This window comes from Thalassophryne amazonica, chromosome 3 (assembly GCF_902500255.1).
Source record: "Thalassophryne amazonica chromosome 3, fThaAma1.1, whole genome shotgun sequence".
Lineage (NCBI taxonomy): Eukaryota > Metazoa > Chordata > Actinopteri > Batrachoidiformes > Batrachoididae > Thalassophryne > Thalassophryne amazonica.
Window position 1 is genome coordinate 149,972,373 of NC_047105.1, and position 27,872 is coordinate 150,000,244.

Sequence of the window (27,872 nt, forward strand, 5' to 3'; positions counted from 1 at the left end):
TGTTAAGTCTTCTATTTCCATACCATAAGTCAGAACAAGATCTAAGATATGATTAAAGTGGTGGGTGGACTCATTTACTTTTTGAGCAAAGCCAATAGAGTCTAATAATAGATTAAATGCAGTGTTGAGGCTGTCATTCTCAGCATCTGTGTGGATGTTAAAATCGCCCACTATAATTATCTTATCTGAGCTAAGCACTAAGTCAGACAAAAGGTCTGAAAATTCACAGAGAAACTCACAGTAACGACCAGGTGGACGATAGATAATAACAAATAAAACTGGTTTTTGGGACTTCCAATTTGGATGGACAAGACTAAGAGACAAGCTTTCAAATGAATTAAAGCTCTGTCTGGGTTTTGGATTAATTAATAAACTGGAATGGAAGATTGCTGCTAATCCTCCGCCCCGGCCCGTGCTACGAGCATTCTGACAGTTAGTGTGACTCGGGGGTGTTGACTCATTTAAACTAACATATTCATCCTGCTGTAACCAGGTTTCTGTTAGGCAGAATAAATCAATATGTTGATCAATTATTATATCATTTACCAACAGGGACTTAGAAGAGAGAGACCTAATGTTTAATAGACCACATTTAACTGTTTTAGTCTGTGGTGCAGTTGAAGGTGCTATATTATTTTTTCTTTTTGAATTTTTATGCTTAAATAGATTTTTGCTGGTTATTGGTGGTCTGGGAGCAGGCACCGTCTCTACGGGGATGGGGTAATGAGGGGATGGCAGGGGGAGAGAAGCTGCAGAGAGGTGTGTAAGACTACAACTCTGCTTCCTGGTCCCAACCCTGGATAGTCACGGTTTGGAGGATTTAAGAAAATTGGCCAGATTTCTAGAAATGAGAGCTGCTCCATCCAAAGTGGGATGGATGCCGTCTCTCCTAACAAGACCAGGTTTTCCCCAGAAGCTTTGCCAATTATCTATGAAGCCCACCTCATTTTTTGGACACCACTCAGACAGCCAGCAATTCAAGGAGAACATGCGGCTAAACATGTCACTCCCGGTCCGATTGGGGAGGGGCCCAGAGAAAACAACAGAGTCCGACATTGTTTTTGCAAAGTTACACACCGATTTAATATTAATTTTAGTGACCTCCGATTGGCGTAACCGGGTGTCATTACTGCCGACGTGAATTACAATCTTACCAAATTTACGCTTAGCCTTAGCCAGCAGTTTCAAATTTCCTTCAGTGTCGCCTGCTCTGGCCCCCGGAAGACAATTGACTATGGTTGCTGGTGTCGCTAACTTCACATTCCTCAAAACAGAGTCGCCAATAACCAGAGTTTGATCCTCAGCGGGTGTGTCGTCGAGTGGGGAAAAACGGTTAGAGATGTGAACGGGTTGACGGTGTACACGGGGCTTCTGTTTAGGGCTACGCTTCCTCCTCACAGTCACCCAGTCAGCCTGCTTTCCCGGCTGCTCGGGATCTGCCAGGGGGTAACTAACGGCAGCTAAGCTACCTTGGTCCGCACCGACTACAGGGGCCTGGCTAGCTGTAGAATTTTCCACGGTGCGGAGCCGAGTCTCCAATTCGCCCAGCCTGGCCTCCAAAGCTACGAATAAGCTACACTTATTACAAGTACCATTACTGCTAAAGGAGGCCGAGGAATAACTAAACATTTCACACCCAGAGCAGAAAAGTGCGGGAGAGACAGGAGAAGCCGCCATGCTAAATCGGCTAAGAGCTAGTAGCTACGCTAAGCTAGCGGATTCCTAAAAACACGCAAAGTGAATAATGTGTAAATAATTTAGAGGTGATTCAGCAGAAGGAGTGCTTTAGTTAAGGCACGTGAAGATTACACTGTGAAACAAATCGTAATCTAGATAACTAGATCAATCTAACTGCGCAGATTAAACAGCTAACAGATACAGAAAAACACCGCTGTGCTCCGGAACAGGAAGTGATACAATACCGCAGTGAGAGCCAACCACCAGTAGAGGTCAATCAGTATGAATGGAGGCTTAGTTTACCCATTATCCTTTTAGTGTGTTAATGTTCAAATCTTCAGAATTAGTGCATTATTTTAAAATGAACAGATATGTGTTCTATATCACTTTGTACATTTTAAGAGTTTACATTAATGTAGTTATTCTATCCGGAATAATTTTATTTATAAAGCAAAACCATAATTCAAACCTGCTTTCCATTTCAAGACCTCTGCTTCATCGCTGGACCACCGTGTCAATCACTGAAAATGTGGAAAAAATGTGTTTTTGATGTCATTTTATACATCTGCGTGAAAACAGTGATACCTTCCCCATGTACTTCCATCTTCAGAGTCCTTCAATTTCAATGTAATTCAATGTAATTATCTTATAATGCGCCAAATCACAGCAAAAGCCGTCTCAAGGCTCCTTACACAGAACAATTCAACATAAAATTTTAATAAATAAATTAAAAATAAATAAAAAATTAAAATACATAATTAAAAACAAAAGTAAAAGAAATAAACAGATTAAAAAGTAAAAACTATTCATAAGAAAGACAATAAAAATAGGTTTTCAGTCTTGACTTAAAAATGTCCACGGACTCCGACTGCCTCACGGTCGCAGGAAGACTGTTCCACAGGGTGGGTGCACGATGAGAAAAGGCTCTTTGACCTGTTGACTTCTTCTTCACCCTGGGAACACAGAGAAGTCCCGCATCCTGCGACCACAAAAGCCTGGGCCGGCACATAAAGTTCCACCAGATCAGCCAGATAAGATGGTGCCAGTCCATGAACAACCTTATAAGTCAATAACAAAACCTTAAAATCTGCTCTCACAGAGACAGGGAGCCAGTGCAAAGATGCCAAAATGGGTGATATGTTCAGACCTTCTGCTACGTGTCAGAAGTCTGGCGGCAGCTTTCTGAACCAGCTGAAGACCCCTAATGCTGGACTGTGGTAACCCTGAAAATAGAACATTACAATAATCTAGTCTAGAAGAAACAAAATGAATCAAGATCTCAGCATCAGCCATGGACAGGATGGGGTGGATCCTCGCTATATTTCACAGATAGAAAAAAGCAGTCCAAGTAACATCCCTGATGTGGAGGTCAAAAGACATCGTGGGATCAAAAATTACCCCAAGATTCCTCATTTTGTCCGTTTGATGTATGACACAGGAACCCAGGCTGAGCACCAGTTGGTCAAACTGATGCCGATGTCTCGCTGGACCAAGAACCATCATTTCAATCTTATCAAAGTTTAAAAGTAGGAAGTTACTAGACATACGAGGTCTGTTAGAAAAGTATTGGACCTTTTTATTTTTTTCAAAAACCTGATGGATTTGAATCACGTGTTCTTGCATGAGCAAACCTTGAACCTTCGTGCGCATGCGTGAGTTTTTTCACGCCTGTCGATTGCGTCATTTGCTTGTAAGCAGCCTTTGTGTGAGGATGGGTGGAGTCTCTCGTCGTTTTTTCTTTGCAAGGAAATGGCGGAACGACTGGAGCAGCTCGACTGCATTAAATTGTGCCAGAAACTGAGCGACAGCCAGGTGGAAACCATTCGGATTATTCAGACGGCTTTCGGTGACGATCCTCTGGGCATCACACAGATTAAGGAGTGGTACAACTGGTTTAAAGACGGCCGCAGAATGCTGGAGAGTGAGCCACGCCATCAACATGCTGAAATGACCAGATTATTTCAAAGTGAACTCTGTGGTGATGTGGGACTGTCGTGTGACTATCTGAGAAACTGTGGAAGAGGTGGACATCAGCACTTTTTCGGCACATTTCCACTGTGACAGAAGATTTTGCCATGAAAAGAGTTGCAGTGAAATTCATGCCGATGGCTTGGGCATGAAGCTGATGGTGGAGCAAAAGTGCCTTCATGTTGAAGTCTCACAGGACATGTTGTGACATGCCCAGCTCTTCCACCATTCGGAAGATTCAGATGGCTTTCGGTGGCTTTTCCGTCGTGTGACTATCCGAGAAATTGTGGAAGGGCTGGGCATGTCACAGCATGTCCTGTTAGGCTTCAACACGGTGGCGCTTTTGCTGTGCCATCAGCTTCATGCCCAAGCCATCGGCATGAATTTCACAGCCACTCTTTTCATGGCCAAATCTTCTGTCACAGTGGAATGTGCCGAAAAAGTGCTGACGTCAACCTCTTCCGCAATTTCTCGGATAGTCACACAATGGTCCCACATCACCACAGCGTTCACTTTGGAAATGATCTGGTCATTTCAGCGTGTTGATGACCGACCAGAACGTGGCTCGCTCTCCACCGTTGTGCAGACGTCTTTAAACCGGTTGTACCGCTCCTTAATCTGTGTGATGCCCATAGGATCGTCACCGAAAGCCGTCTGAATAATCTGAATGGTTTCCACCTGGCTGTCACCCAGTTTCTGGCAAAATTTGATGCAGTTGCACTGCTCCAGTCGTTCTGCCATTTCCTTGCAAAGAAAAAACGACAAGAGACTCCACCCATCCTCACACAAAGGCTGCTTACAAGCAAATGACGCAATCGACAGGTGCATGCACACGAAAGTTCAAGGTTTGCTCATACAAGCACACGTGATTCAAATCCATCAGGTTTTTGAAAAAATAAAAAGGTCTGATACTTTTCTAAGAGACCTCGTACAACTTCTCATTAGTAGAAGTCAGTCCTCCGGGGATTTTATGGGAGTGAGATTTCCTGCAGTTATCAGCATGTACAACTGAGTATCATCAGTGTAACAATGAAAGGCAATACCAAAACTCCGCAGTATACATCCAAGGGGTGCCACATACAGGGAGAAAAGCAAGGGGCCTAAAACGGATCCCTCTGGAACCCCAAATCTCATGTCACTAAGGTAGTGTTATTATACAAGACACATTGAGAAGGACTGGACAAATATGACGTCAACCAGGCAAGGGCACTTCCAGTAATCCCAAAAAGGTTCTCCAACCTATCGAGCAAAATATGGTGATCCACGGTATCAAACGCAGCACTGAGATCAAGCAACACCAAAAAAGTAGTGGTGTCCAAATCCATTGTAAGCAGAAGATCATTCACCACTTTCATGAGCGCTGTCTTTGTGGAGTGATATTTTCTCAAAGCAGACTGCAGTGGCTCAAACAGATTATTCTCAGTAAGGTGGTCTATGAGCTGCCGTGAAACCACCTTTTCTAAAATTTTGGAACAGAATGGTAGATTTGATATCGGCCTGTAGTTTTTCAGTACACTAGGGTCAAGATTAGATTTCTTAAGTAATGGTTTAATCACTGCAGATTTAAAACATTTAGGAACAGATCTAGAGGTTAAAAAAAGATTAATAATTTCCAGCACAATCGGCCCAAGAGTGGACCACAGGTCATTAAACAGTTTTGTTGGTATAGGATCAAATAAACAGGTTGTGCTTTTTGTAGATGCCACGAGTTTCATCAGCACGCTTAGTGAGATACTATCAAATTCGGTAAATCTCGGTAATACCTCAGTGGTAGCGCCCACCTCCATAGCAGGTTTTAATGGCTGGGCCGAGGCGTGCTGAGATATGCTCAGCCTAATATCTTCTATTTTCTTCTCAAAATAATCCAAGAAGTCCTGCGCTGAAAACGGAAAACGACTAACAGGTGGCTGCCTGTGAATAAGAAATGCTACAGTGTCAAACAAGAACTTTGAATTATGTTTGTTTTTACTGATCAAATCAGAGTAATAGTGCATGCTTAGAATCTAAAATAGCATCCCGCCACACAAGGTGGAACACCTCTAATTTGGAACGCCATTTCCGTTCCAAACCTCTGGCCTTCTGCCTGAGGTCACGCAAATAACCATTGAACCAAGGTGACTGTGCCTTAGGAGGGTGTGACCTTAAAAGAGGAGGTGCAATCTTATCAAGTGTAGTTTTAAGTGCTGAATTTAAACTATTGTTGAGGCTGTCTACTGATTTAGCATTCTCCAAACTTGAAGTTAAAATATCAGGTAGTCTAGGCTTGAGTTCAGTCATAGTTGAGTGTTTAATACGACGCCATAGTAGTAGACAAGGTTGTTACTCCACTAAACGTGGCAGCGTAAATGTAAACCTGATATGTGAGTGATCAGAGACCACTGACGCGAGAGGCAAGATGTCGATATTCGTGACAGCAAACCCACGTGCAAGAACCAGATCCAGGGTATTTCCATTAATATGTGTTGGGTCCTGAATGCATTGCTGGAATCCTAAAGCATCCACAATTTGCATAAATGATTTTCTAAGGGGATCAGAGAGCTTATTTATATGAATCTTAAAGTCACCAATGATCAGAATGTTATCTGCACTAGTTGACAAACTAGAGATGAACGCACCAAATTCATCTAAGAAGTCAGAATATGGGCCAGGGAGCCTATAAACAGTGACAAAATAGCATAACTGAGCTCCAGTTTTATGACCCTGACAGTACTTAGCATCATGGGCATAACGGAGAGTCAGATGCTCAAAGGAATTATATTTGTGACCCCCAACAGCTAATAAAGAAAACCTAGATTTATAAATAAAAGCCACAGCCCCGCCTTGCTTCACACCACGAGACACATGACTAAATGTGTACGCCGGTGGGCAGGGCTCATTCAGAGGAAGGAGAGCTGTGGGTTTGAGCCAGGTTTAACATAAACCAATCATATCTAAATGATGATCCATGATTAACATTAATCAACAATGATTTCGAGGACAGTGATATGATGTTCAGGAGACCCAGGATAAGAACCTCAGTGGGGATGACAGTCTGACTGTTCAGAACCCGGCAAAGGAAGCCCAGTGTCTGAGAGCGCCACTGGTGCAAATCAATCCGGCGATGACGTGGATGGCCGGGCCGACAGTCCTCAGAGCCGACCAGCGGCACCACACAGGCTTTGACCGGATCCACAAGGCGCCAGGGCAGCACAGATCCCACCAGAATTCTGTGCACAGCTCGTCCAGACGCCAAACAGAGCTTCAGCTTCACCAGACGGCCACTTTGTCTCCCGCGGCAATGACTGCGCTTTCGGCCAAAAGGTAGTGCAGGAGCATGGCACAGAAAAGCCGGCACCTCCGATAAAAATGGTCCATCCGCCGATAACCAGACCGCACCCCGAACTGGGGACTGGAGATCCAGCAGCGTTTGGCGATCATACACCTGCAGTGACTCTGATTCAAAAACAGCACAAGTTAAAAACAACAAAATAACAAACAGACTGGAGAGCAGCAAACGAGCAGCCAGACACAACGGCGCCATCTTGGCACTCCCTGAAAAAAATCACTGAGACCTTCCACCTGAGACCACTGTTCCTCGACCACAAGCAAGGGCTTTGTCTTTTGCCTCATTCTTCTCCAGTGGAAATTCCACAGTGACATGTGTGACCAAAAGGGGGTGGGCAGAAGCAAAGCTTATAAACGCCCACGTCTTATATACATACAAACATATATACTCATTACCAACCCCCAGAGCAAGCACACGGGCGACAGTGGTAAGGAAAAACTCCCTCTGATGTATTGAGGAAGAAACCTCAAGCAGACCAGACTCAAAGGAGTGACCCTCTGCTTGGGCCATGATACAGACACATTTAACACAACACAAACTCAAGTCCATCATACACACATACCTACATACACACATATACCTACATACTCCAACCCACCTACAGGTGGGTTGGAGTTCCTACTGGACACAAGGTGTCCTCGGTCCCACTGTGAAGGGGTTTGCCAGGAGAGATCTTGGTATGAGGATGTTTCAAAAGAAACAAACCCCAGCTAAAACCTCCACAAAGCACCTAGGCACCTGGGCGTATGAAGAATATGGTGCAGCTTCTCTCAGTGCTGTGGGGAGACATCTCCTCTGTAGCAGCACTCAGCTGGGTCATCCACCAGATCAGCGGTGTCATCCACCAGATAGTTCTGATCCTGGACCCCAGCAACAACACCATCAATGGGCTAAAAGAATCCAGTGAAACTGCATCATTGTAAATTGGTCCATTGGGGAGAAGAAAAAGATCTCTCACTGCTTCCCCTACTCAAACTTGAGAAGTGGGGCAGGAGATCAAAGGCAGTATTTGAGGAGAGGAAAGGTCACCATCTTGAAGACAGCCCTCGGATACAAAGCCAGTAATGTTAAGGGTGCAGCTTTAGACCCCGGGTCTGGGGCCCACTGCACTCTTGTAGAAGGAAATTCAAGGCAAATGAAAATACCTACATACACACATACCTACATATACACATACCTAAGGCAGAGGAACCTCAGCATGGCTTGGATTGACTACAAAAAGACATTTGACAGTGTACCACACTCCTGGATCATGAGGTGTTTAGAACTCTACAACATCAATGAGGAAATAAGATCTTTCCTGAGAGCACAAATGAACAAGTGGAACACAACCACCACCCTCAATCACACAGAGGGACAAATAACAATCCCAGATGTACAAGTTTAGAGAGGGATACTTCAGGGAGACAGACTTTCACCTCTCTTATTCTGCTTAATCATGGACCCGCTCAGCAAGATCATGAAGGAGCAAGACATCGGATATGACTTAAGTAAAGACAAAGGAAAGGAAAACCAAAAACTTGTGAACCATCTGTTGTTCATGGACAATTTGAAAATCTATGCCAACACAAAAAACGGACTCACTCAGCTTGTGAAACTGTCCATAAGTTCTCAAAAGACATTGGCATGGAATTTGTTTAAAGCTGTTCAAGTATGATTTGTCTGTTTGTCTGATTAACAGGCAGTTGATGACTGTCATACAACTTGTGTTTTCCAAGATGGCGCCGTTGTATGTGGCCTGCCGTCGGTACTCGCTTCTTTTAGTGTCGTTTTTATTGTTTTTACACTTTGTTGCATGGAATGTGTCACCGCTCCTGGTGTATGATCGCCAGACTCTTATCAGCGTTCGGGCTTCGCTGGAGAATTTCGCTGTTCCTGGCTCGGGCGGACGGCCAGGGACGCGGCTGCCCCGCCGCCTGTCTTAGCGTCCGTACCAGACTTTCTACGCCGGCCGCTTGGCGTATTGCCTCGGCGTCTGTGTCGCAGAGGACGTGGGAAGAGAGGAGGAGTCCGTGTTCGGCTCAGAGTGTGCCTGGCTGTTTCCTGCAAACATGCTCCACGACAATTCATAGCCGGATTCTTCACACCATATGACGGCTACGACGTGCTGCGTTCCCTGACTTTTCGCTATTGGTGGCTCCGGCCGGTTGTTCGGGGTGCCCGGTCTCCACTTCCGCGTCGCCGTCCTGTGAGGAGCTGCAGTCGTGGCTGCGTGCAGGAGAACCTGCGCCCGCTCAGTCGTGTCTCCCAGCAGACTGACGTGCGCTCAGTCCGTGTGGCGCTCGTCAACACAAGGTCACTCACAAGTAAGACTTTCATTTTGAATGACTTTTTCTCCAGTCGTGATCTGGACTTTCTCCTGTTAACGGAGACCTGGTTGAAACCAGGTGAAAATAGCGCCTTTTCTGAGCTCCTCCCCCCCGGCTGCTCGTTTTTCAGCTCCCCGCGAGCATCAGGTCATGGCGGGGGTGTGGCCACGGTTTTTAAAGACAGTTTTAAATGCCGATTTTTATCTTCTAATGTCTACTCCACTTTTGAACTTCAGTTGTTTGTGATGGAGTTCGACTGTCCTGTGCTCTGTGCTGTTGTTTATCGTCCACCAAAATTTAATAAGGATTTTATTCAGGAGTTTTCTGAGTTTCTGGCAGATTTTATCCCAAAATATGACAAATTTTTGGTCTGTGGTGATTTTAATATTCATATCTGTTGTCCTTCTAATCAGCTGGCTGATGATTTTAAAAGCCTCCTGAACTCTTTTGGTCTAACACAAGTTGTGAATGGACCAACACATAATCTTGGACACACCTTGGACCTGGTTATTTCTTTTGGGCTCTCAGTTTCACTTAAGGACATATCAGACGCTGCTATTTCAGATCACTTTCCTGTTATTTTTGAATTTATTGCTCCTCCATCTGCTAGTAAGCCACTTGTTCCTGTCTCTCGCCGCCGTTTGGTCACCTCCTCGACAGCGGGGGACTTTGCTGCTGCCTTCATGGACTCTCAGTTTTATGCCATGAATGGACTGGTTTCTCCATTACTCCCAGATAACATCCTCTCTTCTTTCCACTCTACATGCACAGTCATTTTGGACTCTGTTGCACCGATGTGCTGCAAATCCAGGAAATCAAAATCCGACCCCTGGTTAAATGCCACGACCCGTGCCCTCAGGCAACGCTGTAGACGGGCGGAGAGAAAATGGAAAAAGGACAAACTACAGGTGTCTCTGGGTTTTCTGAGGGACAGTCTAACTGACTATCAGAAGGCTGTGAAGGAGGCAAAAGCACAATATCTGTCTCATATTATTTCGAGCAGTTGTCATCGTCCCAGTGTGTTATTTCAGACTATAAACTCAGTTGTAAATCCACACACCTCTGTTTTGATGGACGCTACAACCACAACCTGTGAGGAGTTTCTTCAGTTTTTTATTGATAAGGTTTCATCAGTCAGACAGAACGCTGATCAGAGCTGTAATGTTGACTTGTCTGCTCCTCGTGCACATTCTGCTGTGCTCGAACAGTTTGAGCCCATTTCTTTTGCATCTCTCGCTGATGTTGTAAAACACATAAAATCTACAAGTTGTCCTTTTGATGTTGTTCCAGCTAAGGTGCTGAAGGAGGTTTTTAATACTGTTGGGGCGGGTCTCCTAACTTTTATCAATGCTTGTCTTAGATCAGGGTCTGTTCCAGCTGCTTTTAAACATGCTGTGGTTCGACCTCTTCTTAAAAAACCTCACCTGGACTCATCAGTTTTATCTTATTTTAGACCTGTCTCTCATCTGCCATTTCTATCTAAGGTTTTAGAAAAGGTTGTCTTTTTACAGTTACAATTACAAGACAATCTCATCCTTGAAAAATTCCAGTCTGGGTTTAGATCACGACACATCACTGAGTCAGCACTTTTAAAAGTTCATAATGATATTACTCTGTCGGTGGATGCAGGGAATCCTGCTGTGCTGGTTCTGTTGGACCTCACAGCAGCCTTTGATACTGTGGATCACACAGTACTTGTTTCCCGGTTGGAACATTTTATTGGCATTCATGGTACTGCACTTGAGTGGTTTAGATCATATTTGGCTGAAAGGAGCTTTTCTGTCATGATTGGGGACCTTTCCTCATCAACTGCTCCTCTGTGCTGTGGAGTGCCGCAGGGATCTGTCCTTGGGCCGATTCTATTTTCTTTGTACATTCTGCCATTGGGGTCAATTATAACCCAGCACAATTTGTCCTTTCATTGTTATGTGTTGTGTGTTGGGGGGGGGGGGGGGGGGGGGGGGGGGGGCGTGGCTGGATGTTTTGGTGTTCTTTTCTTTTCTTTGCTCTCCAGGTGGCATGAGGGCTGATTTGTCTGTGAAGAAGGTGTTGGCTGAAGAGTCTTCACCCTCATTAACATCATGGAAAGCACCTGTGAGTGGTGCTCACGTGCAACCTGGACGACTTTCAGCTGAAGCAGATAATTGGATGGCGTTCTGCATTTAAGTCATGTGTGATTCAAGCAGAACTGCCGGGAATTCGACCTTGTGACGTTCGTTTGTGAGACGCTGAGGACCGCGCCTGGGTTTTGACACATCGAGCCCGTGAAGCGGGGAGGGGTGAGGACACATGCTGTCAGCACACACGAAAGGTAATTGAGTGTTTGAGTAGTTGTTGACAGTGGCTTGGTGTTTTGTTGCACAGTATACTGGAATTGTAAAGAGAATTGTGCAGTTTGCTTCTCACTGCTGTGGTGTGAAGGATAAGTGATCCTCCACTTGTTGTGAGAAGCTGCTCATTTGCATAAAGTAAAAAAAAGGACACTGACCTGAGTGTGTTGCTGATAGCGTGTGTTTATTGGAAGATATAGTTGTATCTGTTGCCTTACCTCACCTTCTCTTTGCTTCACAGAGAATCAGTTTGTCGTGTCCACCTGGGGGGTGTTTGGCGGTGGTAGGTAGTCCAGGAGCGCCGGCTTTACTCCTTGCGGGCGCTGGAGAGCGAGCCACGAATCACTCCACCAGAGGGACGTTGTTTTTATGTTTTTACACTTTTAAGCACAGGTGAATAATAAATAGTTTCTGTTTGGAACCGCTCTCTGGTTATTTTTAGCGCTGGGTCCTGTCTGACGCAGGTCCGCTCCTCAACCCGCGTTGACACATAACAGTTATGCAGATGATCTGCAAATCTATCTGCCTGTGAGGACTAATGGGAGTGATGCTTTGTCATCATTATTTAATTGTATTCGTGATGTAAAGCAGTGGCTGTCCCGAAACTTCCTTTACCTGAATGATGGTAAAACTGAGATCATGGTGTCTGAGCGCACTGGCATACCAAATGTGGTAACACCAAATTTTGGTGCTTTGGCTAACTATGTAAAACCAGCTGTCAAGAATTTGGGAGTGATATTTGACAGCTGTTTGAGGTTCGCTCAACAGATAAATTCTGTTGTCAAAGCTAGTTTTTTCCAACTTCGCCTCTTGGCTAAAATAAAGCACTTTCTCAGTAGACGTGATCTTGAGACGCCATTCATGCTTTCATCAGCTCCAGACTTGATTATTGTAATGCACTTTATGCGGGCATTAATCAGTCGTCTCTTGTGCGTCTCCAGTTGGTGCAGAATGCTGCTGCTCGTCTTTTGACAAACACTTCTAGATGTGAGCATATTGCGCCCGTCCTATACTCCAGGCTTCCAGTTCGTTTTAGAATTGATTTTAAAATTTGAATGTTTGTTTTTAAAGCTATTTATGGCCTTGCACCTCCCTAATTGTCTGAAATTTTAACTTTGCGCACCTACAGTAGGACATTAAGGGCGTCTGGCCAGCTTTACTTAGATGTTCCAAGGTCAAGATATAAACGCTGGGGTGATCATGCTTTCGCGGTAGCTGGCCCCAGACTGTGGAATGAGCTACCTCTTGAGTTACGTACTATTCCTGACCGAGCACTTTTTAAATCTAAGTTAAAGACTTATTTATTTAAACTGGCTTTTAACACTTAGTGGGGAGGTGACATGTTCTGTTATTTTTATGTTCTTTTTTTTATGTGTTGTTTTAAAATTTTATTTTATATGTGTTTTATTTTGTAAATTTGTGTTTTTAATGTTAAGCACTTTGGACACCAGTCGGTGCTGTAAAGCGCTTTATAAATAAATGTTGATTGATTGATTGATTGAATTTGGACTGGATAAATGCTCAAAATGCACAATGACAAAAGGAAAAAAGACAAAAACCGAAAACATACAATTGGATGAAGGGAGCTACATTGAAGATCTGGCTGCAGACTCCACATACAAATACTTGGGAATTGAACAAAGTAATACAATTGAGCACAAGAAAATGAGAACAAAAACAACAAAAGAATACCTAAACCTCTTAAAAAAGATCTGCAAAACACAGCTGACACCAAAAAACAAGATCACAGCCATAAACCAGTTTGCAATACCAGTGGTGACCTATGGGTTTGGCATAGTGGACTGGCCACAATGTGAGCTTAATAAGTTGGACACAAAAACCAGGAAGATGCTCAGCCTCCACAAAATCACATACAGAAATCAGTGCATGGACAGAATATATCTCCCTCGCAGAGAAGGTGGTATGGGTCTTACTGAAATCAACCAGACCTACAGAGCATCTATATTAAGTATTGGACAGTACTTAAAGAGCTCTGAAGAAGAAATCATAAAAACGGTCACACAACACCATGAGGCCTTAACTGAACAGACCTCAATCACTAAACTGGCAAAAAACTTTGGCGGAGAACTTCTACAAGAGAGAAAAAGCAACAGTCTCATGCCTGCAACAAAACTTGCAAGACAGACCAGAGAACAATACTGCAAAAAAGAAGGAAAACATCGAGTGGAAAGATGGAAACAACACAAAAGAGCCGGACGTTTCCAAGAAGAACTCGAAAAGGAATACATCGACAAAGTTGGATCAATGCAGTGGCTAAAAAATGGAAAACTTGGTTTTGATGGAGAAAGAATTCTGATTGGAGCACAAGATCAGGGACTTCTAACTAATGGCTTCAAAAAAATGGCAGGGATCTCACAAAATGATAAATGCCGATTCTGTCATACAGCTGTTGAGAGTGTAAACCATCTAACATCAGCATGCCAGATCCTCATGGGAGATGGGCATTATACATCCAGACATAACAAGATCTGTCAATATCTCCACTGGAAGATCTGCAAGGAACTGGAGATGGAAGTCAAAGAACATGTCTGGGAGCACGAGCCAACACCAGTCTCATCCAATGGAAAAATAACGATCTTCTACGACAAAGAGATCCCAGCAGGAAGACACATTGAAGGAGGTGCAATCAAACCTGATATTGTCATCTGGAACAAGCAAGAGAAAACAGCCAAAATCATTGATGTGACAGTCCCCAATGATTACGGCCTGAATCGAGCTGAAAGGGGAAAGATCTCGAAATACCAAGACCTGAAAAATGACCTAAGAAGACATCGATATCATTCCAGTTGTGGTGGGAGCAACAGGCCTGATGAAGAAGAACCTGAAAAAATACCTTGAGGCAATCCCCGGTCACCCAAGTGCACATGAGGTGCAGTTGTCTGCGATTAAGGGAACGATCACCATCTTGAAGAGAGCCCTCGGATACAATGCCAGATCTGGTTAGGATAACTATAGAGCCTAGGGTGCAACTTTAGACCCCAGGTTTGGGGCCCATTGCATTCTACTAAAAAGACATCAAAGAGAAATGAAAAACCAAAAGACAAAAAGCATTTGCTGTTCTGAGTGTGGTCAAAGATTTGGATATAAGAGCACCTTGCAAACACACATGATAATTCATACAGGACAAAAATCATTTGTCTGTATACAATGCCAGATCTGGATAGGATAACTATAGAGCCTAGGGTGCAACTTTAGACCCCAGGTTTGGGGCCCATTGCATTCTACTAAAAAGACATCAAAGATAAATGAAAAACCAAAATACCTACATACACACATACCTACATACACACATACCTACATATACACATACCTACATATACACATACCTACATATACACATACCTAAAAAACATACATAAATAAATAAATAAATAAATACATAAATAAATAAATACATAAATAAATAAATACATAAATAAAAAGGGAAGCAACTCCAGTTTAAAAGGAGTCAGTGGAAGAGGGAGGAAGAGTGTATACTGTTGTGGGCAAAAGAATATGCCAAAATAAAATACCCCAAAAATCAGACAAAGACATCCAAAGAATGGCAAAAAATATTCCACCACCACTGCCCAAGTAAGAAAGACATCACTTGTAAGAATCTCACAACCCAAAAATCAAACAAAAACATTTCTCAGATAATGAAATAAAAACAATGCAACAGGAGGTTGAGAAAATGATAAGAGAAGGCATCTGCCCTCTGACGCAACCCATTACACCACCAAAAAATGATTGCCCTCAAAAAAGTTTATCCCCGAAAAAACAAACCATTCACTGCCTCCCGAAAAACCGAACCATTCACTACCTACCGAAAAACTGAACCATTTACTGCCTCCCGAAAAAACGAGCAACTAATTGCCTCCCGAAAAAACGAACAACTCACTGCCTCCCGAAAAAACGAACAACTCACTGCCTCCCGAAAAACCGAACCATTTACTGCCTCCCGAAAAAATGAACAACTCACTGCCCCCCGAAAAAACGAGCAACTCATGGCCCACCGAAAAAACGAGCAACTCACCAGCTCATCTACAAAATAATTCACAGGTGCACACAGACCCAGAACAGCAGGAACTAGAAGAGGAATTGGCAAATAAGATTGAAGAAACAAGAAAAATGGACATGAAAGAACGCCCAAAGCTGACTAAACTAAAAGAGAATAAAAAATTCAAAAATATCCTTCAAAAAGTTAACATAGGACTGACCAAACTGGTCCCAAGAGGAGCCACATTGACAGAGTTAAACTCTGTAAATTATGGAGCGGCATGGTACATACAAAGTAAATTAGCCCCACAAGATTTGGAGAGAAACAGAACCACAAATAAGAAAAAGAATACCATGCCACGATGGAAAAAGAAATTACAACAAAAAATCAGCTGCCTAAGAGCAGAGATCTCCCAAATGGCCACATTTTTGGGAAACAAGAACCACAAAAAGAATCTTCAAAAAAAAAAAAAAAAAAAAAAAAAATCGCATTAAAAGAAAATACAATGTTGAAGACAAACTTCTAGGTGGAAGGCTGGCTGAACATCAAACCTTAGTAAAAGCTTTCGCAGCACAAATTAGGAATAAAGACAAGAAAATACAAACAAAACAGATAAACAAACTATTTGCAACAAACCCCAGACTAGTGTACAGAAAGCTGGCAAATGACACAATAGAAGTACAACAACCACCTGAGAGAAAGGAAATTTTGGAGACCACTCTTTGAAGACCCAAAACAACACCAAGAGGCTGAGTGGATTGAAAAAATACAACAGAAAAACAAAGACAAACAACAAATGCCAGCAATTGTAATCAATGAAGAAGAGATCAGAAAGAAAATGAGTGAATACAGTAACTTCAAGGCACCTGGCATCGACAAAATCCCAAATTTTTGGCTGAAAAGACTGACAGCATTACACCAACATTATGCTGTGGCTTTCACAAAAATATTGAACGGAGAAGAGGACACACCAGACTGGCTAACGACAGGGAACACAAGCCTAATTCCAAAGACCAAGGAAACACAGCTTCCCAACAAGTACAGACCCATCTGCTGCCTAACAACAACATACAAATGGCTGACAGGAATCATAGCTGATGCCATTTATGAACATCTTGACAATGATGGCTACCTGGAAAATGAACAGAAAGGATGTTCCAAAAGAAGATTAGGAGCTAAAGACCAGTTACTGACAGACAAAGCTATCCTGGAGGACTGCAAAACAAGGCAGAGGAACCTCAGCATGGCTTGGATTGATTACAAAAAGGCATTTGACAGCGTACCACACTCCTGGATCATGAGGTGCTTAGAACTCTACAACATCAATGAGGAAATAAGAACCTTCCTGAAAGCACAAATGAACAAGTGGAACACCACCATCACCCTCAATCACACAGAGGGACAAATAACAGTCCCAGACGTACGAGTTCAGAGAGGGATACTTCAAGGAGACAGCCTTTCACCTCTCTTATTCTGCTTAATCATGGACCCGCTCAGCAAGATCCTGAAGGAGCAAGACATTGGATATGACTTAAGTAAAGACAAAGGAAAGGAAAACCAAAAACTTGTGAACCATCTGTTGTTCATGGATGATTTAAAAATCTATGCCAACACAAAAAACGGACTCACTCAACTCGTGGAAACTGTCCATAAGTTCTCAAAAGACATTGGCATGGAATTTGGACTGGATAAATGCTCAAAATGCACAATGACAAAAGGAAAAAAGACAAAAACCGAAAACATACAATTGGATGAAGGGAGCTACATTGCAGACCTGGCTGCAGACTCCACATACAAATACTTGGGAATTGAACAAAGTAATTCAATTGAACACAAGAAAATGAGAACAAAAACAACAAAAGAATACCTAAACCGCTTAAAAAAGATCTGCAAAACACAACTGACACCAAAAAATAAAATCACAGCCATAAACCAGTTTGCAATACCAGTGGTGACCTATGGATTTGGCATAGTGAACTGGCCACAATACGAACTTAACAAATTGGACACAAAAACCAGAAAAATGCTCACCCTCCACAAAATCACATACAGAAATCAGTGCATGGACAGAATATACCTACCTCGCAGAGAAGGCGGTATGGGTCTCACTGAAATCAACCAGGCCTACAGAGCATCGATAATAAGTATTGGCCAGTACTTAAAGAGCTCTGAAGAAGAAATCATAAAAACGGTCACACAACACCACGAGGCCATAAGTGAACGGACCTCAATCACTAAACTGGCAAAAAACTTTGGCGGAGAACTTCTACAAGAGAGAAAAAGCAACAGTCTCACGCCTGCAACAAAACTTGCAAGACAGACCAGAGAACAATACTGCAAAAAAGAAGGAAAACTGTTGTATGGCTGGGGGGGCCTGGCTGCCGGTTTGTTTGTCATTTGGTTTCCTCCCAGGTGGCGTGCATTTGGGACTGAGTGGCTGTGTTGCTGAGGCTGTTAGGACTTCACCCTGATCACCTGCGACTCGTCAGGACTCACAGCTGAGGTGCATCTGGAGGGATTGGAGTATGTTGGCATTTAAGACTGAAATGCACAGTGTGCATTTGCCAGAGACTCGACCTTGTGACCAGACGGGTGAGATCGTCGTCTTGGGAGCCATCTCATCAGCAGCGGACGCTGAGAAACGTCCAGGTTTGATGCACGGTCTGTGAAAGAGGAGAGGGTGAGGTCTCACGCTCGTCAGCACACTTCCTGAGGTACGTTGGATTTTGTGACTAACAGTTATACAGTCAGTAAATGTGGTGTCCCTCACACCTTATTGTATTGAGCTGTATGTTAGTCATGTATCAGCTTCCACTGCGGTGGTGATTTGTGAACGGGATGTTCCATGCCTGCAGGTTGGAAGCTGATCAGTAATCAAGCCAGGAAGTGTTTGCTGTTTGTACACCTTTAAGTGGTCTGTGTGTAGAGTGTGGACTCACATAATGGTTCCTTCTTTCACAGACTCGGTTGTTGCGGCCACCTGGGGGGTGTCGGCGGGGTCCTTGGGTCCGAAACAGCTTCTGGCTCCGGACCATTAGCGCTGCTGGGAGCGCACCACGCCAGACCGCACCTTTTTGTATTATCACTGTTATGTATTAAATTCAGTTAGCCTTTGTACCGTGCTCTGCTTATTTCATACTGGGTCCTTCAAACGCTGGTCGGTTCTCCGAGCTGCGTCCGACACATAACAGTAGTCTCTGGCCAGACATCACGGACCCAGCGGTAGCAGAGACGGTAACGCGCCGGGAAGGCGGCAGCAGACGTTCAGTGGTTATCCGGATCAGTTGCGGGGCTCTCCGCCCGGAAGGTGCGTGTTTGAGAACCCATTACTGGATACTAATTTGTGCTCTCTTGCAGCCGTGTCCTGTGTTTGTGCCTTATCCGTGGGTCGTGGTGGAGTGTGACTGGCGACAGCTTCGCGTCACACTCCGACCGGATAAGAGGTTTAAACGGGAGCTGCAAGAGTGCGTTTGTAATGGGTTCACGCGCACGGCGGAGCTCTGTTAGCACGGGTCGCTGGGCTTCCTGTGTTACAGTCGTAGCCCCGTTTCCCCGGATAAAAGGTAACTACTGCGTCTGTTGTTTCAGCTCCGGCGTTATTTCGTTGAGCACATTTTGGTTGTTGCACACAGCTGCGCACGAAGATGCAGCTCGTTTGTTTTTTGTCACCAAAGGGGGTTTTTCGTTTTTTAGCACTCTGGTTCCCCCTTGTGGTGACTGAATCACGGTACCGTCAAGCTCTTGAGTAGGAACAGGTGTGTTCCATGTGGTTGAGCTTGACGGTATAACTCACTGATTTGTTTTGTGTTGGTTCATTTTGTGTGGGTGTTTTTTGAGTGGGTTTTTGTGGGCTTTTGTTTTTTTGTTGTCCACTGTTTGTCTGGGGGTGTGACCCTGCGGCCTTTGTTACACAAAAAAAAAAAAAAAAAAAAAGGAAAGACGGGGACCCAAACAACTGTGTGTTGGTCTGTTTTTTTTTCTTTTGTTTCTTTTTGTTTCCCCCCTCCCCGGGGTTAGATGGAACGGTCCCCTGGGGGGTGATGGGGTGGTATTTGGGTTGTTTTTTGTTATGCCCTCTCTTCTCCTCTGACTCCAGCCGGGGGTGCCGTAGTGTCGGCATTGCTGGAGGGGTGCAGTTAGGTTGTACTGGGCGTTTCCCAGGTGGCCTCTGCACCCGGGAGGGGAGGGGGGGGGGTTTGGGGTTTTTGTTTTGTTTTTTCCTCCCCCAGTTTCCACCCTCAGGGTTTGACTGTGGTGTCCTCTGGGGGGGAAGGGGCGTTGGGTCCATCTAGCCGTGGGCGGCCGGGGCTGGGTCCATTGGTCGTGTGGGGAGGCGTCTCCTGGGGTTGACGAGTGGTCCTCTGGGGGGCGCTGGTAGTCCCCGTGGGTGACGGTGGATCCCAGAGGGACCTCGGCCGTGGTTATTACTCCTGGAGCTGGCGGGTGGCCCTCTGGGGGGTGTTGGTCCCTGCGTGTCGTTTGGGGGAGGAGGGGGGGGTCTTTTGGCATTTTTGTTTGTGTGTTTACATGTGGGTTGTTTTTCTTTTCTCCCCTTCCCTGGGGTTTGATGGAACGGTCCTCTGGGGGGGGGGGGGGGGTTTAGTATTTTTGTTTGTAGGTTTGGGTTGTTTTTCCTTTCTCCCCTTCCCTGGGGTTTGATGGGACGGTCCCCTGGGGAGGGGGGGGAGGGATGTTTTGGTTGTTTTGTTTTTGACTAATCACACGTTTGGTTAAAGGCTGACCGCACAGGTGTAGGAACTCCTGGCCACACCTGTGCTAAGACTGTCAGAAACAAAGGCAAAGATGCAGCCAGTTCGGGCAGTCTGTTGGAGGACGAGCGCGGACGTGGTTTCCAGCCATGGTCCCTGGAGGGGGGTGTTTCTCCTGGGCCAGGTGTGTGTGGTCGCCGGGAGGCTTCCCGTGAGGGTGGGGTACTGTTGTATGGCTGGGGGGGCCTGGCTGCCGGTTTGTTTGTCATTTGGTTTCCTCCCAGGTGGCGTGCATTTGGGACTGAGTGGCTGTGTTGCTGAGGCTGTTAGGACTTCACCCTGATCACCTGCGACTCGTCAGGACTCACAGCTGAGGTGCATCTGGAGGGATTGGAGTATGTTGGCATTTAAGACTGAAATGCACAGTGTGCATTTGCCAGAGACTCGACCTTGTGACCAGACGGGTGAGATCGTCGTCTTGGGAGCCATCTCATCAGCAGCGGACGCTGAGAAACGTCCAGGTTTGATGCACGGTCTGTGAAAGAGGAGAGGGTGAGGTCTCACGCTCGTCAGCACACTTCCTGAGGTACGTTGGATTTTGTGACTAACAGTTATACAGTCAGTAAATGTGGTGTCCCTCACACCTTATTGTATTGAGCTGTATGTTAGTCATGTATCAGCTTCCACTGCGGTGGTGATTTGTGAACGGGATGTTCCATGCCTGCAGGTTGGAAGCTGATCAGTAATCAAGCCAGGAAGTGTTTGCTGTTGGTACACCTTTAAGTGGTCTGTGTGTAGAGTGTGGACTCACATAATGGTTCCTTCTTTCACAGACTCGGTTGTTGCGGCCACCTGGGGGGTGTCGGCGGGGTCCTTGGGTCCGAAACAGCTTCTGGCTCCGGACCATTAGCGCTGCTGGGAGCGCACCACGCCAGACCGCACCTTTTTTGTTATATTATGATCACTGTTATGTATTAAATTCAGTTAGCCTTTGTACCGTGCTCTGCTTATTTCATACTGGGTCCTTCAAACGCTGGTCGGTTCTCCGAGCTGCGTCCGACACATAACAGAAAACATCGAGTGGAAAGATGGAAACAACACAAAAGAGCCGGACGTTTCCAAGAAGAACTCGAAAAGGAATACATCGACAAAGTTGGATCAATGCAGTGGCTAAAAAATGGAAAACTTGGTTTTGATGGAGAAAGAATTCTGATTGGAGCACAAGATCAGGGACTTCTAACTAATGGCTTCAAAAAAATGGCAGGGATCTCACAAAATGATAAATGCCGATTCTGTCATACAGCTGTTGAGAGTGTAAACCATCTAACATCAGCATGCCAGATCCTCATGGCAGATGGGCATTATACATCCAGACATAACAAGATCTGTCAATATCTCCACTGGAAGATCTGCAAGGAACTGGAGTTGGAAGTCAAAGAACATGTCTGGGAGCACGAGCCAACACCAGTCTCATCCAATGGAAAAATAACGATCTTCTACGACAAAGAGATCCCAGCAGGAAGACACATAGAAGGAGGTGCAATCAAACCTGATATTGTCATCTGGAACAAGCAAGAGAAAACAGCCAAAATCATTGATGTGACAGTCCCCAATGATTACGGCCTGAATCGAGCTGAAAGGGGAAAGATCTCAAAATACCAAGACCTAAAAAATGACCTAAGAACAACATGGTCATTGAAAGACATCGATATCATTCCAGTTGTGGTAGGAGCAACAGGCCTGATGAAGAAGAACCTGAAGAAATACCTTGAGGCAATCCCCGGTCACCCAAGTGCACATGAGGTGCAGTTGTCTGCGATTAAGGGAACGATCACCATCTTGAAGAGAGCCCTTGGATACAATGCCAGATCTGGTTAAGATAACTATAGAACCTAGGATGCAACTTTAGACCCCAGGTTTGGGGCCCATTGCATTCTACTAAAAAAACATCAAAGATAAATGAAAAAACAAAATACCTATATACACACATACCTACATACACACATACCTACATACACACATACCTACATACACACATACCTACATACACACATACCTACATATACACATACCTATATACACACATACCTATATACACACATACCTACATACACACATACCTACATATACACATACCCACATACACACATACCTACATATACACATACCTATATACACACATACCTACATACACACATACCTACATACACACATACCTACATACACACATACCTACATATACACACATACCTATATACACACATACCTACATACACACATACCTACATACACACATACCTATATACACACATACCTACATATACACATACCTACATACACACATACCTACATATACACATACCCACATACACACATACCTACATATACACATACCTACATATACACATACCCACATACACACATACCTACATATACACATACCCACATACACACATACCTACATATACACATACCCACATACACACATACCTACATATACACATACCCACATACACACATACCTACATACACACATACCTACATACACACATACCTACATATACACATACCTATATACACACATACCTACATACACACATACCTACATACACACATACCTATATACACACATACCTACATATACACATACCTACATACACACATACCTACATATACACATACCCACATACACACATACCTACATATACATATACCTACATATACACATACCCACATACACACATACCTACATATACATATACCTACATATACACATACCCACATACACACATACCTACATATACACATACCTACATATACACATACCTACATATACACATACCCACATACACACATACCTACATACACACATACCTACATATACACATACCCACATACACACATACCTACATATACACATACCCACATACACACATACCTACATATACACATACCTACATATACACATACCCACATACACACATACCTACATATACACATACCTACATATACACATACCCACATACACACATACCTACATACACACATACCTACATATACACATACCTACATACACACATACCTACATATACACATACCTATATACACACATACCTACATATACACATACCTACATACACACATACCTACATATACACATACCCACATACACACATACCTACATATACACATACCTATATACACACATACCTATATACACACATACCTACATACACACATACCTACATATACACATACCTATATACACACATACCTACATACACACATACCTATATACACATATACCTACATATACACATACCTACATATACACATACCTACATACACACATACCTACATATACACATACCCACATACACACATACCTACATATACACATACCTATATACACACATACCTACATACACACATACCTACATATACACACATACCTATATACACACATACCTACATATACACATACCTATATACACACATACCTACATATACACATACCTATATACACACATACCTACATATACACATACCTACATATACACATACCTACATATACACATACCTACATATACACATACCTACATACACACATACCTACATATACACATACCTACATATACACATACCTATATACACACATACCTATATACACACATACCTACATACACACATACCTACATATACACATACCTATATACACACATACCTACATATACACATACCTATATACACACATACCTACATATACACATACCTACATACACACATACCTACATATACACATACCTACATATACACATACCCACATACACACATACCTACATATACACATACCTACATATACACATATTTATACTACACATTTACAAGATAGAAAAACAAAGTGCGCACAACTAAACAATGATCAACAAAACACCCCAACCCTCAACACCCTTCCTCCTCCTTATACCTAGAAAAAATCATGTGCCTATACGGTTCATGCTTGGACATTGCTTGAGCCCCACTCCCAATCTGTTCCACATCCTCACTCCACAAACAGAAATACAAAAACCTTTTAATGTTGTACGTGCCCACTGATGTTTTAAGTTAAACTCCCCCCTCAGATTATAATCCCCTACTCTATTAAAGAACATGTTTTTAATATTTCCAGGAAGTAGATTGTTTATTGCTTTATACACGATTTGTACTGATTGAAAATGAACCAGATCAGTAAATTTTAAAAATTTTGTTTTTAAGAAAAGTGAATTTGTGTGGTCTCTATAACCAGTATTATGAATTATTCTTATAGCTCTTTTCTGCAGTATGAATAATCATTGTGTTGTACATTTATAATTTTTGCCCCAGACCTCTGCACAATAGTGTAAATATGGTGAGATCAGTGATCAATAGAGAATGTGGAGTGAGTTGTGATCCAGAATGTATTTAACTTTGTTCAGAACTGAAATGCTTCTTGACAGTTTGCTCTGTATATGTTTTATATGAGACTTCAAGTTTATTTTATCATCAATTATCACCCCAAGAAATTTAGTTTCATATACTCTTTCAATATCCACCCCCGGTACTTGTAACTGTACTTGTATGTCTTTATTACAATTGCAAAATAACATATATTTTGTTTTACTTAAGTTTAATGATAATTTATTTCTGTCAAACCACTTTTTCAGCTTTCCCATTTCTGTAGTGATGTTCCTTAGTAGTTTCTGCAAATCCCCCCAGAACAAAAAAATACTTGTGTCATCTGCAAATAATACTAATTTTAATATCTTGGACACATTAAAAATATCATTTATATAAAGTAAAAGCGTTTTGGACCCAATACTGACCCCTGTGGGACACCTCAAGCAGTGTCCAAGCATGATGACGTATATTCCCCCAACTTCACAAATTTTCTGTTACTCAAATAACTTCTCACCCAGTGCAACACTAATCCCCTGATCCCATACCGTTCAGGTTTATTGATTGATATATCATGAATGATTGTGTCAAAAGCTTTTTTTTAGGGTCTATGAATATTCCAACTGAATGTAATTTATGATCTATGGCATTTGTTATCTCCTCAACTGATTCTATTAATGCCAGTGATGTTGAACTATTTGCTCTAAATCCATATTGACTATCAATAAGTAATTTATGTTTGTTTATAAATTTATCTAATCTATTGTTGAATAATTTTTCTAATATTTTGGAAAATTGTGGAAGCAAAGAAACAGGCCTATAATTTGTGAAGTGGTGTCTATCCCCAGTCTTATACAGCTTTGGCTATTTTCATTTCATTGGGAAATTTACCGGTTTGAAATGACAAATTACAAATATATGTTAATGGTTCTGAAATCCTTTCACTGACCTGTTTTACAACCATCATGTCAATTTCATTTAAATCAGTAGATGTTTTGTATTTGCAATTGTTAACAATATCTATGATTTGTTTTTCTTCCACTGCTGTGAGGAACATTGAACAGGGATTCCTTTCTATAAGATTATCATTCCAGTCCTCAGATAACAATGAATCAGGAATCTTTTCTGCCAAGTTAGGTCCAACATTTACAAAAAAATTATTAAAGCCATTAACCACCTGATCCATATTCTCCTTTCTGATATTGTTATCAATGAAATATTGAGGATAGCTTTGCTGTTTTGTACCATTTTTAATAATGCTATTTAATATATCCCATATTCCTTTGATATTATTTTTGTTGTTATATAATATCTTACTATAGTATTCCTTCCTACATACCCTTATAATATTAGTTAACTTATTTTTATATTTCTTATATCTATTTTCTGCCTCCTTAGTCCTTAGTTTTATGAATTCTTTATATAGAGTATTTTTCTTTTTACATGCATTTTGTAATCCTTTCGTCATCCATGGCCAATCTTTGAATTTTTGTTTTCTACCGTATCGTTTTATTGGACAATTTTTGTTCATATAGTGATGTAAATATTTTTTAAAAAGTTCCATATGCTCTATCAACATCACCTTCACTGTATACCTCTTCCCAGTTTTGTGCTCGTAAATCATACTTCAGTGTACTTCAGGGTTTGTAAGAGTAGAATGGGAGGCAGAGCCTTCAGCTTTCAGGCTCCTCTCCTGTGGAACCAGCTCCCAATTCAGATCAGGGAGACAGACACCTTCTCTACTTTTAAGATTAGGCTTAAAACTTTCCTTTTTGCTAAAGCTTATAGTTAGGGCTGGATCAGGTGACCCTGAACCATCCCTTAGTTATGCTGCTATAGACTTAGACTGCTGGGGGGTTCCCATGATGCACTGTTTCTTTTTCTTTTTGCTCTGTATGCACCACTCTGCATTTAATCATTAGTGATCGATCTCTGCTCCCCTCCACAGCATGTCTTTTTCCTGGTTCTCTCCCTCAGCCCCAACCAGTCCCAGCAGAAGACTGCCCCTCCCTGAGCCTGGTTCTGCTGGAGGTTTCTTCCTGTTAAAATGGAGTTTTTCCTTCCCACTGTAGCCAAGTTGTTATATGGCTGGGGGGGCCTGGCTGCCGGTTTGTTTGTCTGTTTGTTTTCCTCCCAGGTGGCGTGCATTTGGGACTGAGTGGCTGTGTTGCTGAGGCTGTCAGGACCTCACCCTGATCACCTGCGACTCGTCAGGACTCACAGCTGAGGTGCATCTGGATGGATTGGAGCATGTTGGCATTTAAGACTGGAGTGCACAGTGTGTATTTGCCAGAGACTCGACCTTGTGACCAGACGGGTGAGATCGTCGTCTCGGGAGCCATCTCATCAGCAGCGGACGCTGAGAATGTCCAGGTTTGATGCACGGTCTGTGAAAGAGGAGGGGGTGAGGTCTCACGCTCGTCAGCACACTTCCTGAGGTACGTTGGATTTTGTGACTAACAGTTATACAGTCAGTAAATGTGGTGTCCCTCACACCTTATTGTATTGAGCTGTATGTTAGTCATGTATCAGCTTCCACTGCAGTGGAGTTTTGTGAACGGGATGTTCCATGCCTGCAGGTTGGGAAGCTGATCAGTAATCAAGCCAGGAAGTGTTTGCTGTTTGTACACCTTTAAGTGTTCTGTGTGTAGAGTGTGGACTCACATAATGGTTCCTTCTTTCACAGACTCGGTTGTTGCGGCCACCTGGGGGGTGTCGGCGGGGTCCTTGGGTCCGAAACAGCTTCTGGCTCCGGACCGTTAGCGCTGCTGGGAGCGCACCACGCCAGACCGCACCTTTTTGTATTATCACTGTTATGTATTAAATTCAGTTAGCCTTTGAACCGTGCTCTGCTTATTTCATACTGGGTCCTTCAAACGCTGGTCGGTTCTCCGAGCTGCGTCCGACACATAACACAAGTGCTTGCTCACAGGGGGTCGTTTTGACCGTTGGGGTTTTTCTGTAATTCTTGTATGGCTTTGCCTTCAATATAAAGCGCCTTGGGGCAGCTGTTGTTGTGATTTGGCGCTATATAAATAAAATTGATTTGATTGAATTAATTGTATTCATCTTTTCCTCTGTTCGCTCTCGCCTGTATTTTAGTTTTTCCTCTGGCTGATTCCTCCAGTGGTTTCTATTATA